The sequence below is a fragment of the Danio aesculapii genome, chromosome 9 (assembly GCF_903798145.1).
Source record: "Danio aesculapii chromosome 9, fDanAes4.1, whole genome shotgun sequence".
NCBI lineage: Eukaryota > Metazoa > Chordata > Actinopteri > Cypriniformes > Danionidae > Danio > Danio aesculapii.
The window spans coordinates 19,837,615-19,854,708 of NC_079443.1; the positions used below are offsets into that span (position 1 = coordinate 19,837,615).

At 40.3% G+C, this 17,094-nt stretch overlaps 1 pseudogene; it reads right to left on the bottom strand.

Annotated features, from left to right (window-relative positions):
* Positions 1-2: 2 nt before the first annotated feature.
* LOC130234845 (protein mono-ADP-ribosyltransferase PARP4-like) lies at positions 3-16,887 on the bottom strand (annotated as a pseudogene).
* Positions 16,888-17,094: the final 207 nt, after the last annotated feature.

Genomic DNA, 17,094 nt, shown 5'->3' on the forward strand with positions numbered 1-17,094 from the left:
AGAAACATATTTAATGAACCCCCGAGCTAAAACAGCACAGGAGAAAAACACACAAGCACACTTGTCAACAAAACAACATTTGGATATATTTTACATGATAAAACAACATGATCCAAGTTTCAGTAATGAAATCTTTGGTTTGTCTAATACGTTATATTGAAATTCAGAAGAAATCACTAATACATGAAACAAATCTCTGCATAAAACAATCAAAGCTTTAAAAAGACGCGGTCTTTATCTGATGCAATGAAACTCAGTCATATCACTCCTGTCCAAAAAGTGTACAGATATATCTTTGAAACACTTTAAGGTGATAAAGATAATTGTTTTGCAGTAAATAAAGCTGCAACAGTAAATTTAAACTGTAAAAAAACTGTGTGTCCAGTTTCTACACGACTGAAAAACCCATCCGTCTCTCCAGAACAGGTTTGAGAGGGGAATACGGGTGTGGAGAATCACAGCCTAGTAGCAGACGTGTGGATGATTCCCAATCCCTGCCAATCTCCAGCCTGCTGCACACACACGGATACTGTCTATCTGTCTGGCAGGCCCAGTCGACAGCCCTCTTCACCGCCTCCCAGTACATCGGTCTGAATGGAGAAGAGCAGAAATTCATTGATGCGCAGATACTGGAGTGACTCACTATGAGGACGTGTGCTGGTACCTGGGCCCATGGGACTCTTTGAGCCGGAGGAGAGACTCCAGCAGCCGTCCCACCGCCAGCTTCTTCACCCGGATCAGCTGAAGCACCAGCAGAGTCGCCAGCAGCCTCAAAATATCAGCATGAGCCGTCACACCTGACACACAAACATCTGACTGACTCAAGGGTTACACACACATAGACCTGTCTGTTTATAACAAGCACATTATAGTTTTAAATATGTTGAGCTTTATATTCAAAAGCACTTTCTCAATCTAGTACGCCCTACAGTATCATAAAGTAATGGCACACATGTGTTTTTCTCTGCTCCTCAGTTTCACAAGGCTGATAATAACTGGTCTCTTAAGATTTCAGTAGACAGTCAAGAAACAAAACAGCAACAGGCAGTAAAAGATATTTTACCTAAAGATTGGATGCCGTTCTCCTTAAGGAAGACGTTGGCAAAAAAGTCGACGTCCAGGCTGAAAAATCTGCTCATCCTGCCAGTGCACTCCCAGTATCCATCCTGTATCCAGACACAAGCAATAGAGTCACATTCCTTTGATTACACATTTTCATTTTATATATAATCGAGTGCATTAAATGATGAGTAAACACCTCGTGCTGAAGCTCAAACAGCTCATTCCAAGGCACTGCAGTGTCAGGTCTGCTTAATTCTTCTGTCATGACTGGCCGATCCAAGATCATCTTACATGTTTTCAATTCCTCTCGTGGGCGAAATCGTTTCGATTTTTTTTTCATCATCAAAAAATTTATCGCAGGTGAATCTTCTAAAGTGTGAGTCAACTCAGGTTGTACAGATCTCAAAGTGTCAGTTTGCTGGAGTAGTTGGACTTTTTGTATTGCGTGTTCTTGTTGCCTGGGTGGGGATGATCCAAAAAGTCCAAAGGTTGAGGAACCGGACTGTGCAGTACCAAAGCCTACACATACAGGTCCTTGAGGTACAGACTCTGCGGTTTGACCAAAAGCAAATGTAGAACATTCAATCCTGCTCAAATATCCATGTTCACTGCTTGAAGGAGGAGTAAAAACAGGAGGAGGAGGAGCAATATTAGGAGTCGCAGACATGCAGAGTGCAGAGCTAAGAAAACTAGGAAGATAAAAATCTGCACTGAGAGGTGGAGCACGATACCCACTGGTAATCGCATCAGCAGAAAAAGAGATTGGACTTTCACTCGAGGTGTAAATTACTGGAGTACTTTCTCTTGCAAAAAGAAGACGGTGATCTGCTGAGGCAATCTGGTTGGCAGGAGGAGGAGGACAACTGTCTCTCATGAAGTCTCTTCCAGACATTTTGACAGACTGAAAAAGAGGAGGAGGAGGAGGAGGAGGAGGAAGAGGAGGTGAAGGAGTCATTGAGAGAGACTTCAGCATTACATGATCACGCAAGGATTGAAAACGAGGAGCTGCTCCTGGAGCACCAGCAGGAGGAGGAGGGCTGTCAGCCATGGAGAAAGAAACCCGAGACCTTTCCCATAAATCAGAGGTTTGAAGACTGGGATCATCTATTAAGATGTCACACAAGCGGGGAGGAGATGACGGAGGAGGGTGAGAGGGAGGGGGTGGACCACTTGTTATCCTACAAACATTGCTACGAGAACGGCCAGCAAATCCTGCTGAGCCAGCATACAATGCTCCTACACACAAAGAACGCCTGACCACCGGAGGAGAAGTAGGAGGTACAACAAAATCACTCAAAAAATGTTCCTCCTCCGAATCAACACATAAATGAGCTGGAGTGACTTCTTGAAGAGCAAAACCAACATCAGAAGATAAATCATACTCAATTGCTTCCTCTGAATCCATCTGAAAAACAAATACATTCAAATTATTGCTGTGGACACAGAGAAGCTAAAAAACAAATGAAACAGCTGTGATTGTTAAACCACACGACTCTATGTTGTTACCAATTCATCATCTTCAGCATCAGTAGCTTCAGTCCAGTCCATATACGGCAGAATGTCCACATCCTCCTCTGATATGAGTTTAGGGATATCTGTGAATCCAGTGTCAAGCTCATTTGGCTCCTGCAAAGAGCAAACGAGGACATTCATTTTCCATTTTTAAGTGTTCAGCTTGATTCTTAATTAATTCACAACATTTTATTAGAAAAATTCTGACGTTTTGTAAGAGCAAGTGACGACTTGTCTGGCCAGATGGTTACTATTTCTTTATTATTAATATTAGTATTATAATATTTATGTGTAAACTGTTATAATTCAATAACAACCTACGTACAACAAATGAAAAATCAGTGTCAGTATAAGAGTGAATGTTCTGGCCATATCCAGGTGTATAAGCGTGTGTGTGACCTAAACACTCTTAGTTAGCAGTAATCATACCCGCTCTTCGATGGCGACAAAGCTTGTGAACTGAGATAAGATGGAGAACTCTTTACTGAGCTCAATGATGAAGGACTTCATCTTTGCTTTCTTCTCCTGATAGAGAAAAAAGCAAATCAATAAAGAAAAGCAAGCATATCGCAAAATTTGGGTTACAAAATTTGCTGGTTATATTAGAACAACATGCTGCCAAATATTGTACCTCATGTTCTGCCTCACTGTCGCCTAGAATGCCATCTTCATAGTTTCTGATGATCGCTCTTGCTGTTAACTTGTGAAGAAACTATATATACACACACAAACACACACACGCAGACACACACACACACACACACACACATGCATGCACAAAATCCTCAAACACTTGATGGACATTTGATGAGGTTTCAGATTATATGAATTATTTCAGATGTTCACTTACAGTTCCCTTCGTCTTCTGTAGTTCTGTGGTGGATACCATTGTTTTTATCTCCTGCCCACTCAAATCACCAAACAATGTGGCCTTAAAGAATAATTATAACACAATTATAAACTATAAACAGTAGATCAACTGCATATAAATTACTGTATTATTATTATTACTACATTTAATTATTATTTATTCATCTAAATATCTTTTACAGCTTTCTTATTAATGTTACACATTTTGATTGTTTCATAAATTTTCTATAACCAAATTTAATAAATATTGTCTAAATATTTTCCACATATACCTAATTATTTCCATTTTACTCAATTATTTGCAGGATATTTCAGCATTTTCACTTATGACACTATATTATATACTACAGTGCATCCGGGAAGTATTCATAGCTCTTCACTTTTTCCACATTTTTCTATGTTACAGTCTTATTCTAAAATGGGTTAAATTTATTTAATTCCTTAAAATTCTACACACAATAGAGTTTTTGAAATTGTTGCGAATTTATTAAAAATAAAAAACCTGAAAAATCACATGTACAGAAGTATTCACGGCCTTTGCTCATTACTTTGTTGATGCACCTTTGGCAGCAATTACAGCCTCAAGTTTTTTTTTGAATATGACGCCACAAGCTTGGCACACCTGTCTTGGGAATTTTTGCCCATTCCTCTTTGCAGTACCTCTCAAGTTCTATCAGGTTGGATGGGAAGCGACGGTGTACAGTCATTTTCAGATATCTGCAGAGATGTTCAATAGAATTAAGGTCTGGGCTCTGGCTGGGCCACTCAAGGAAATTTACAGAGTTGTTGGGAAGCCACTTCATTGATACTTGGCGCTTTGGGTCATTGTCCTGCTGGAAGATGAACCGTCGCCCCATTTTGAGGTCAAGAGCACTCTGAAGCAGGTTTTCATTCAGGATGTCTCTGTACATTGCTGCATTCATCTTTCCCTCTACCCTGACTAGGCTTCCAGTTCCTGCTGCTGAAAAACATCCCCACAGCATGATGTTGCTGCCACCATGCTTCACTGTAGGGATGGTATTAGCCTTTTGATGAGCGGTGCCTGGTTCTCTCCAAATGTAACGCCTAGCATTCACTCTGAAGAGTTCAATTTTAGTCTCATCAGACCAGAAAATTTTGTTTCTTATGGTCTGAGAGTCCTTCAAATTTGCCTTTTGGCAATTTCCAGGCGAGCAGTGACTTCCGTCTGGCCACTCTACCTGACAGGCCTGATTGGTGGATTGCTGCACAGATGGTTGTCCTTCTGTAAGGTTCTCCTCTCCCAGAGAAGAACGCTGAGGCTCAGACAGAGTGACCATCGGGTTATTGATCACCTACCTGACTAAGGCCTTTCTCCCCTGATCACTCAGCTTAGATGGCCGGCCAGCTCTAGTAAGAGTTCCGGTGGTTCCAAACATCTTCCACTTACGGATGATGGAGGCCACTGTGCTCAATGGAACTTTCAGAGCAGCAGAAATTTTCCTGTAACCTTCCCCAGCCTTATGCCTCGAGAAAATCCTGTCTCGGACGTTTACAGACAATTCCTTTGTCTTCATGCTTGATTTGTGCTTTGACATGCACTATCAACCCTGGAACCTTATATAGACAGGTGTATGCCTTTTCAAATCATGTCCAATCAACTGAATTTACCACAGGTGAACTCCAATTAAGCTGCTGAAACATCCCAAGAATGATCAGTAGAAACAGAAAGTACCTGAGCTCAATTTAGAGCTTCACGGCAAAGGCTGTGAATACTTCTGTACATGTGATTTTTCAAGTTTTTATTTTAATAAATTTGCAAGAATTTCAAAAAATCTTTTTTTACATAGTCATTATGGGGTATTGTGTGTAGAATTTTGAGGAAATGAATTAATCCATTTTGAAATAAGACTTTAACATTAAAAAATGTGAAAAAAGTGAAGCGCTATGAATACTTTCCTGATGCACTGTACATTTACAGTAATAGATGTACAGTCCTCATGAATAACATTCAGGGATTTTGCTAACTGTTGATTCAGAGTTTTAAACCAGTGCATTGACCATTTTAAATTAAACTCACCAACTCAAACTGCAATACTGAAGAAATATTAAAATATTAAATACTAAAATGTTGCAGTGATGGCCAAATCTCAGCAGATATCGTGATATTATTCATTAGTATCTACAGAACATCAGCATCAGTAAAGCATGTCCACCTGAGTGCAGTGCGGCACAAAGCCGTATACGAGAGTGTGCCAGTCACTGAAGAGGGCATGAAGCTGTGAGGGAGCTTGAACAGGAGGAGGCGCTCTGGGATTAAACTGCTGCCACTTCACTGCCACTGATTTGCAGCCTGGAGATTCCATACGCTGAACCTGAGCGCGCATCTGAAACCACCAGCAAATCTGTTCAGCTCCAGCCTCAGAAACAATGAAGAGATAAAGTTAACAAAAACAACAGCATAAATCACCTTTTCTACCCAAGTGTGTTTCATCTTTGTGTCAAAAAACTCATATGTTCCTCCACCTGCCTGAGCCAAAGCTCTGAGCATATGACGATTAGCGGTCAAGCTAGACAAAGACAAGCACAAGCAAACTCTAGCTTCAGGAACTCAGTGTCAGAGGAAGAGAAACACTAAGAGATTTGTTTAAAGGCAGACCTGAGTCCACAGGTGAAGAGGCGCGTGTGGCAGGAGTTTTCTCTGACCAGCTGTAAGGTCACAGGCTGGTTCTGAACGTGTCCATCAGACAGCAGCAGGACGTTCCTCATGCCCCGGCAGGGCGGCAGCAGGCTTAGGCTCCGGAGAGGACGCCACAGATCAGTGCTGCCACCAGCGCCGCTACACGACTAAAGACAGGACAAATACACTAATACACACAATCACAGTCAACTCTGACTCTCATTAAACTTTACTCACCATAATAAACTTCCTGGCGGCTTCAGACGCCTCATTTAAGGGCACCGGTGCAGGAAAAGCTTCCTTGTAATCTGTTCAAACACACACATTAGAATTGAGAACTGGGATATACTGTCATGCACACACGATCTCTCAGATAAATCACAAATTAATAATGAACTGAAAATGTTGACATGATGATCAGTGAGAGAATATCAGATGCTTTCAGTGAGCACTAACCAGTGCTGAAAGAGATGATGTTGATCTTCAGTGAGCGGTCCAGAGATTTGAGCACTTGAAGGGCAATCCTGCGGGCGTTCAGCATCGCTTCTCCCTGCATAGACTTGGAGGAGTCCAGCAGAATGACCACATCGCTCACACTGGACGATCCTCCAGAAAGAGACAAACCGCTTGACTTGAAGTCTGGATAAAACACCAGCATGCAGGCCTGCAGGGATCAGAAGGATGCATTCATACTTATTTTAATCAGATTGCTTTACAATGTTTAGCAAGATGGGGTGAAATACAAACAACCACGACAGATCGTGACGGATAATTTCTTCACCTGACTGTCTTTATCTGGATGGTTCTCGACCCACATCCTGGGCATGTGGATATTAGAAAGACTGAAGGACACCTGTAACCCGTCAGGTCCAAGACTCTGTCCTGGTAACGTGCTGATCACTGCCTTACAGTCTGTCATCTGAACAGGGAAGACATTAGTACTGTTCATAATGTTCATACCTGAATCTGCTCTTTTACTTTAAAGTACACTCATCAAAAATTAAATTAGTTTTTGCTCCCATTTTACATGAGCGAACGCAAAGACCTAAAACGTTTCTATGTCCATAAACGGTCTACTTCTGTCACATATTGTTCACACATTTATCTATATCTGTGTTAGTAAACACTTCTCCTTTGCTAAGATATTCCAACCACCTCACAGGTGTGGCATATTAAAATACTGATTAGACAGCATGATTATTGCACAGGTGTGCCTTAGGCAGGCCACAATAAAAGGTTTGAGAGAGTGTGTAATTCGCATTATGAATGTCCAGAGTGTCCCCCAGAGCAGTTGTCCATAAACTGAATGTGCACTTAATTACTATAAGCCATCTTTGAAGTTTTTTTGAAGAATTTGGCAGTACATCAACTAGCCTCACTATCGCAGACCACGTGTAAAGCCCAGGTCCTCTACATTTAGCATCTTCACCTACAAGATCATTTGAGACCAGCCACCTGGACAGCTGCTGTAACAATCGGTTTTGAATAACCAAAGAATTTCTGCACAAACTGTCAGAAGCTTTGTCAGGAAAGCTCACATGCATGCTTGTTGTCCTCATTGGGATCTCAATCTGATTGTTATTGTAACTGACTTGAGTGGGCAAATGCTCACATTTGATGGTACTTTGAAGAAGTGTTCTTTTAGAAACAAATCCTGTTTTTTACTGTACAGGGAAGATCTGATATGACATATGGGTGAGTGGTTTGCTCACCATTTGAATCCAGTGGCCCATGGTGGCAGTTATGGTATGAGCAGGTGTGGGTTAAACAACGAACACAGCTGCATGTTATTGATGGCATTTTGAATGCACAGAGATACCACAATGAGATCCTGGGGGCCATTGTTGTGCCATAGATCCACTAACATCGCTCATGTTGCAGCAGGATAAGCTGCAGCCTAATGTTGCAAGGATCTGCACACATTCCTGGAAGCAGAAAACATCCCAGTTTCTTGCATGGCCAGCATACTCACTGGACACTCACTGTTTGCGATGCCCTGGATTGGAGTATACAACAGTGTGCTCCAGTACCTGCCAATATCCAGCAACATCACACAGCCATTGTAGAGGCTTGAACCACCAATCAACAGCTCACAATCAACAACCTGTTCAACTCTATATGATGGAAATGTGTTACACTCTGCATGAGGTCACACTAGAGACTGACTGGTTTTCTCTCTCCCCCCTCCCCCACCTCCCTTAATAACAAAGATTTAGACAAACGTGTGAACAATAGAAACGGTCCTTTGCCCACAAAAAATTGAATTGCATTTATATTTTTGTTGAGAGTATTTCTGTAAGAAAATGTACAAAGAGTAAATTAATAACCTGGTTTTGATGCGGTGTGAACAGTTTAAGTTGATGATCTCATAAGGCATTTCAATGGACATAGACAGAGAAAACTCCCTGAAGAATAAACAAAACATTAAAGAAACATCATGTGGTTTGTGACATTAAATATTTCACTTTCTCTTGTTTCTCCACAGCAGTTTAATCTTCAGTGAACTTCCAGCATTTGAGACTCTCACCCCTTTAACTCCGACAGGCCAATCTTTTCAACAGTTGTCTGAAATACAACACAACTCTCTGTCAGAACACTGAAATGAACAGCGGGCAAAACATGTTTTCAATGACAACAGCGAAAAGACCAACCTGAGTTGTCTGGTTAAGGCGGCGCTCTCTTGCCATGGTGCCACGCTGCCAGACAGTGAGAAGACTATAGAGCCCGATCTCACCACCAGCTCAGTGATGAACGTCACCTTGATCAAAACTGAGGCTCCAGGAGGAAGATTCCCCACGCTATAGTAAACACATCCTGATCACATAAACACATGAGACAAACATTCCTGTTCATTTCAGCCACACAGCAGTTATTATTATGATTAGCTCATCTGTAGGAATGATGTTCAGGAGCTCACAGGTGCATCCTGGTCCATCAGGGTAGGCTCCATGACCTTTCTCTATAGCTTGCTTGTACTCCTTACGGGCCTGCTCTTTTTCCTTTACCTACAGGACAAAGAAACATGTAAAATGAACAGAAAATAGCTTTAAATATCAGAGGCTGAACATGACAAGATGTAAACGATTTGCACCTTTCCAATGACGTGTTTTCCATAATAAAGGCTTCAAATCCACACACTGCTGCCGTCTCCTCCAGTGGAAAGACAAACTTTGCTTCAATGGGAACAGCCTCTGGTTTGTGTAGGTCTGAAAAATGATGACCTGATGACAGAGCAGAAAAAATTAACAGTCAGCTTATGAAACAAATACCACCAACATTCACAGTTGTTAGTTGTAGTTACAATATTTAGGTATTTTGGTTGGTAAGGGTTTGATTTCAGCTCTTGAGTTCTTGATGTTTTTGTTCTCATGGCTTTAAATGTGCCCATCGCTGGCTTGTTTTAGCTCTATTTTCTGATTTGTCTTGTGTGAAAGGAATCCTTTTGCCTCTGTGAGAAAGAACACACCTCACCCATCAGGTCCACCAATTTGCACTTCACATTGACAGCCTGTAGAGGAAGTTTCTGACCACTGCTGTCCAGCAAACCTGCATTCATCTCCTCTAGAGGATTCTTAGTGGACTCCAAACCCTCACTGTCATCACTGGACACTAGTTACATGAATGAACAAAAAAACAGTTTACTGTAAATTAACAGCGCAAATTACAGTATATCATTTATATATACTGAGCATCAAATCAATCACAAGGAATGATTTCTTTCCACCATGTCAATGAATTTCAATTATTTTAATATTAGAAATTACAGATTGAAGATGGATATAATTATTCTAAACCACAAGTAAATATAACAATAAATATAACCACTATGATAAGAATGACAATTATTATTAGTAGTGTTATTATATTTACAAATATCTCATTTTTAATTGCAAAATAATTATCTATAAATCTATATAATGATATATTTACCTGCACACAAGTTTATATTTACCCAGTGTAAATATGCTCTTCATTGTATTATAAGACTTTACTCTCATCACCAGGGCTTTACATTAACACTGCCAGGTTATTCACTCGCTTACAGCTGAGGTGATGTGCGCGACTGTTTAAAACGCATGCGCGCTCCTGTTTCCTTTCCACGAAGCAACTGTGTCAAGAAACACAACTGATGCGATCGGTTCTCTTTCAAATAGACTAGACAAAAAGTGATGAACATGCACCCACAGTTTTGCTGCTTTCAAGATTTCCAGAGTTGACTTATTGTAAGCAGCGCCAGTTGCTTTCGCTTTAACCATTCTTTGAACAGATTATTTATGGGTCTAACATTACCCGTGTGTGTGATCATCCTTTCATTATCAGACGATATGTTTTTTCCATGCTTTCTTTTGCTTTGATATGGTTCAATTATCATTTTTTGCAATAATATTGCTTTAATGGGAGATTTACTCCCCATTTATGTGTAGTTAACTTGCGATCTGGGACCTTTAGCCAGGACAGATTACTGTGGATATGTTTTGTTAAATAGAAAGTATAGTATACAGCTATATTTTGCTTGTTTTGACTCATTTAAAATTTGCGGCTAAGAAATAATTAATTGTTTATGTTTGGTGTGGTCAAAGATAAATTTGGTAAATCTTTCATTTTGAGCTCTGAAAATTATGTGAAATAAAAACTCATTGTAATACTATGAAACCACGACCCATTTGCTCATGATTATTGAGCAAGCTCATACACAACACACAGTAAAATGAATGAGGAGGCATGTGGACATAACGCAAAATCTAAATCTAGTAATTTAGCATGTCAAAGGCATATTTATGTGTAAAAAAATATTTTCCCAACAATAAAATTAGAAACTACTAGCCACAGTGGCTGGTGATCAAAAAAGTTATGTCAAGCCCTGCCTTTTGTTTGAGTTCATGGAACACACAAGTGATATGTCTATATGACTGAACAACACAACCAAGCAAACCTGCCTTTGGAAGTCCGTAATGATGCGTCACTGTGTTGGTGAATTGGGTGCTGGTGAACACTGGACCTAATTTCCCCACTGTCAGCTACAATTATCCCTCCCAATTCAGTCAGGAATCTTCAGATGACACTTTGATGACGAGTTATGCTTCAAAGAGTGCATAATCATGCAGGTTAGCACTTTACAACATCAGAAAAATCTGACCCATCCTCACTGAGCATTTGGCACAGATTCTTTTCCAAGTGTAAGGCAATTTCTAGACTAGAGTACAGTAATGCTCTTGTAATGCTTCTTGCATCATCTCTTGTAAAAACCACCCTAAATGCTCCAAAATGTGGCAGGCTGGATTGTTTCAACAAGCCCATGTCAAATATTTCTTCATCTCCCTGCACTGGATACAAGTTGAAGCTTGCAAGCTTTGTATTAGTGCCACTTGATGTGAAGTGTAGGATAAATTAATTGATCTCTTCATGATTATACGTAACTTTGGATTACTACTATCTGCTATCACCCAAATGGGCTACAACATCATGGAATTAATTGTATAAACAAATAATTGAACCTAACTGACAGCTCTGGTTAAAACACATTCCACCTGATATAAAAGCTGGTAATGGTCTCTATCCGCATGTCCTGTTCACTGGATGTTGCTCAATACTTACAGATGTCAGTCGGTGTGTCTGAGAGCTCCACAAAGGTACTGATTTGAGGCTGGAAGTCTTTTAACTCATCCTCCTTCAGAGTGAACTGCACCACATACTTCAGTCTGATCTGCTCTGTGTTAAACACCACAAACTCATCGTCCTGTACAATATAAGCCAAAACACAAACCCCAAGGTCACATTAGATCCCAAAAACACAAGCAGAGAATTAAGTACACAGAAAAAGACTATGGAAAGCACCTCAAATTCAGAGAGTCTGTTGTGCGAGCGGTGGACTCCATGTACGCTGTGGAAGCCATCAGGAGCACAAGTCAAACTGGTGTCTTTCTTCAGCAGGTCTTGCACCGACCCAACGCCACTTCACACACCAACAGCAGCCGAGAGCCGTCAGTTACACTGGGCTTGGAGTATTTCACACTGGTCCTTTAACACAGAAGAATTTTAATGACTGGATACATCTGCAACTTGTAAGTGTTAAATTAAAAGAATGAGAAATGCACAGGCCACTGACGTTAGAGAGTCACTGAAGTAGATTCCTCTCCAAGATTCCCGATATCCGTCCGCTCAATTCCATGCAGTTTCACTCCACCATGGGCAGCAGCAGACCTCTACAACAAAATATTAATCAAAAAATGTACATTAATTCAATGACTTATTAATAAATCAAATTAATTACATATAATATATTATTTAATTAGAAAATTTCAGATATACATGCAGGACTTTGGAGGCACATGTACTAAACCCCACACAAATTAAAGAATACTGACAAAGCTGCTCATTTCTGTAATAGCCAAGTATAATGATTTTGTAAAACAGTGCATTAGGACACAAAACAAGCAGAGATTATGATGAACATGTGTTTGTTTCTACTAAAAACACCAAAGGAGGGACTATTTTGGCTGTTAACCAATGGCCAGTTAATATACCAGTTAACTGATTACCAGAACTGTTAAATCATGTGAATCACATTGACCCATAATGTATATTTAACTGTACATGCCAATTTTAAAACAGTTTTACTGTTTACTTCACACTGACATTCAAGTTATTTCTTTCATTAGCTTATGAAACAGTAGCCATGTACATACCAAGGAAATAATTCGCTTCCACATTGAGAATCAGGTGGATTTGCTCTTACCGTGACAGTATTCCAACCAAACTACTGGGACTAGTGGAGTGGAGGAGGGGCTTAATGTTGCCTAAACTCCTGCCTAAACATCTGAAGCTCCACCCCTCTGCTGACACGCAGAATCTGCTGAATCTGAACAGGCCTGTAATTGATACAAGTTTAACATAATTTATATTATGTAAATACTTGCACATATCAACTATGACTGAAAAAAGACCAGAAATCATCACAGTCCAGTTTACCTGTCCTGAAGCAGTTTAGAAACTGCATGAACTCAGGGTTTTCTGGTGGGACAAAGTCAATGCTGCACCTCAGAGCTCGATACTTTCCCAGAGACGATGGCGACGGGCTTCCCAGAGTGGCTTCACTCACATTCACAATATCTCTGATCAGCTGGAGACCACAGGAAAATGTGAAGTTCATGTTTTATTGTTCAACAACAGCCTCGTGGTGAAATACCCCAGTAAATGACATTATTGTCATGAGCAGTATATTGTAACACCAAAGTCTTAATGGTCCTGATGTAGAATAACAAATGTAATACTATGTTGGTTTACACATTACCTGACAAAGGTCTAGTTTCTGAGACACAAGCTTGTGTTTGGACGGAGGGTCGATCATTCTGAGGGGCAGGAGTATGTTGACCTCCTCTAGCAGGGCTTTGGCTTCATCCTCGTTCTGAGTCTTTTGTGCCTGCAGTAACAATCCTTCCACCCTGCTCACCTGCAACAACACAGAGACCTTTAACACACTGTAGTAAACAAACCTAACATTCACTGTGTGAACGCTCATGCTCACATCATTGAGGCTGATTCTGGACACGGGGACTGTCAGGATGTTATTAAGAGAACCGAGAGCTTCAGTCCAAATCAGCTCCATGAAGACACCAACTTCCTTTGATAATGTGCTGCAGTTCAGTCTCTCCTCCAGCAGAAGCTGTGAATCAATCAGTCACACACACACATATTTCACACATATTAGACACACATAATACAGAAATCACAGCACATAAATAGGATGTTTGTGTTTACCTGCTGCAGGCTGTAAGATGCCAAGCGCTTCAACCTCAGCAGGAGTGTGTGTGTCTTTGTGAATCCCTGAGTCTCCATGTCCTTCATCAGCATCAGATAAGCTTCCACAGCATCTTCAGACGTCTCACAGAAAACAAGCTTGTCCTGGACCACTGCAGTCTATAGTGAGAGAGAGTCCGTCAGCACAAGAGCACAAGATTCAGTTCCTACAGTACAATCAGACTCAATAGGAACTCTTTACAATAATACACAACTTTCAAGACCAAACCTCAGCTTCACACAACACTGAACACAGCACACGATACTGCTGGCCTGCTCGTCCATTGACACTCTGCAGCTCCAAAACAGACAAAGTCTTGGGTTTGACCTGTAACACAATCAAACAGTTTTAAACTGGTGATGGCTACAATAATCACTTCTAGAAGAAGTGTTAAAGGGGTTATTTTAGTAATTTAAGTATTCCCCTGAATTATTTAGCCGGTTAGTTTCATAAATTGTTATTTTTGATCTCTAATACGTACAGCATGATTTATAGTGAATGGAAATATTGCACCTGAAAAAAATAATAGAAAAGCATTGCAATGCTATAGTACAGTTGAAAAAACACTGTCACTTTTATACAGATTATGCACTGATACAGTTTTTAGAACTGAATGAAGGAGTTTTAATAATTGCCATATTTCTGGAGCAGACAGTGTGTGTGCATCTCTCCTGCTTCAATTTGCTACACTAGGCAGCTAAAAAACCTTTTCCATTTAAAATTATCCACAGAACAGTATACTGATAAAGGAACATGCAGAAGCTGTTTAAAGTCTGCCTGTTTGGTGCTCAGTGATCTGTCAGAGGCCAACAGTTTCAAGTAGTATTTAGACTGACCGGTCACTTTATTAGGTAAACCTGTCCAGCTGCTCGTTAATGCAAATTTTTAATCAGCCAATCACATGCAGCAACTCAATGCATTTAGGCAGGTACACATGGTCAAGACGATCTGCTGCACGTCAAACCGAGTATCAGAATGGGGAGGAAAGGGGATTTCAGTGACTTTGAACGTGGCATGGTTGTGGCATGATGCCAGACAGGCTGGTCTGAGTAATTCAGAATCTGCTGATCTACTGGGATTTTCACGCACAACCATCTCTAGGGTTTACAGAGAATGGTCTGAAAAACAGAAATATTCAGTGAGCGGCAGTTCTGTGGGCGCAAATGCCTTGTTGATGCCAGAGGTCAGAGAAGAATGACCAGACAGGTTGCAGCTGATAGAACAACAGTTACAACCGAGTTATGCGGAAGAGCATCTCTGAATGCACAACATGGCCAACCTTGAGGCTATGTCCATCCCTTTATAGTGTTACCCATCACAGTGTACCCATCTTCTGATGGCTACTTACAGCAAGATAACGCATCATGTCATAAAGCGCGAATCATCTCAGACTGGTTTCTTGAACATGAGAATGAGTTCACTGTACTCAAATGGCCTCCACAATCACCAGAACTTAATCCAATAGAGCATCATTGGGATATGGTGGAAATGGAAGATTCACATCATGGATGTGAAGCAGACAAATCTGCAGCAACTGCGTGAGGCTATCATGTCAACATGGATCAAAATCTCTGAGGAATTTTCCAGTACCTTGTTGAAACTATGCAACAAAGTATTAAGGCAGTTCTGAAAGCAACCCAGTACTAGTAAGGTGTACCTAATAAAGTGGCTGGTGAGTGTAGGTTATTGAGATTTAAGACATAAAGTTGTGTTGTGACAACAACCGGCTCTTTTATTAACATACCAATGTAAATTATGATAATGTGAATAATGCATGAAGTTGCTCACCTTTTCAAAAACCGAATACTTGGCCACTTGAAAAAATGAAGGGAATTCAGGCAAGTCATGGTCAGCACCTTTGTACACTCTGAAAAGGGTAAACGAAAAAATATATTTAGTTAAACAAGCACATCGAAATAAGAAACAATGGACTATTGAACAGCTACTGACAGTGACAAAGAACAACAGCACACCTGAACCTGCCAGGACGAGGTCCACCCTTCTCAAGATCTCAACCTCTGTGTTTGGGAGATTAGACTGACCTTTGAACTTTTTTTTTTCTAGTATCTTGGTTGACACTATAACCCCTTTTTCAGAGAAAAAAACAACATCATTACATGATTTAATCACACTTAATAGTGCTTTACTCACAGCTGCAGTCTCAAATATATTTCTCAACAAAATGTAATGCAACAAAAACATACAGTATACAAATACTGACCACACCCTTTAGCAAACACAGCTTAGCTACCATAGATACAATTTGCTTAAAACAACATCTGTTCAACACGTATTTGGTTGGTAAGGTCAATAATTAATCTTCCAAACACAACTGCAATCTGAGGAAGTGCTATGAATAAAAAAATCCATACACTAGTATGACCACAGAAACAATCAGTGATCATGAACTCCTACATGAGGAAGTTAAATCTCCTACTGTACCTGGGGAAGAGAGGGATTCATAGGTTGGATTTGACAGCTGTGTGGCCAAATCATGCTCCGTCAAAGGCAGAAGATGTCCTTCATCCAGACAGCTCCACACATACTGCGTCCCAACCACCGGGATCTGGAGCTTCTGGATGCTGCGCTGCCGGTTGCTGCTCAGGTCATTCACACTGCTGGTGACCACAAAAGAGCACTGGAGAAGATATAAAGAGGTCACATGCCACATATCAGCCTTTTAATGACTCAATTTAGATTCAATATGAACATTAGCTTTACAAATCCTGTGTTCTTATTGTAGCTGTTAGAAAACAAAGCATAAAATGACTCCTTTGAAACCTGCTTTATTTATCCAAATTACTGTTTATGTTGGCTTTACTGGCCTTAGCTTTTTAGCAGAAGAAAGAAAGGAATGAATGATAGAAATTGAAAAAATGAACCTCTTTGTTGATGATATAGGAGATGTTTCCTCCATTCTCCAGAAGAGCTGATTTCAGCTTCTGCTTCTCTTTAAAGGCACATTCTTCACATCAAACACCACAGTACAGTTTCCAAACACTGTCATGATGCTGTCAGTGTTTGAACATGAAGAGAAAATGACTGCATTTAAACCTACAATATCAATCAGGCATGAACTCTTTAAAACTATAACATTTCTTCTATTTTCTGGTTAACCCTAATTAATAAACACATTTAAAATAGTATTTATTTGGCATAAAACACGTTAAATTGTCTCTCTTTTTATTTAAAGAAATGTCACAATCCTAGTTAA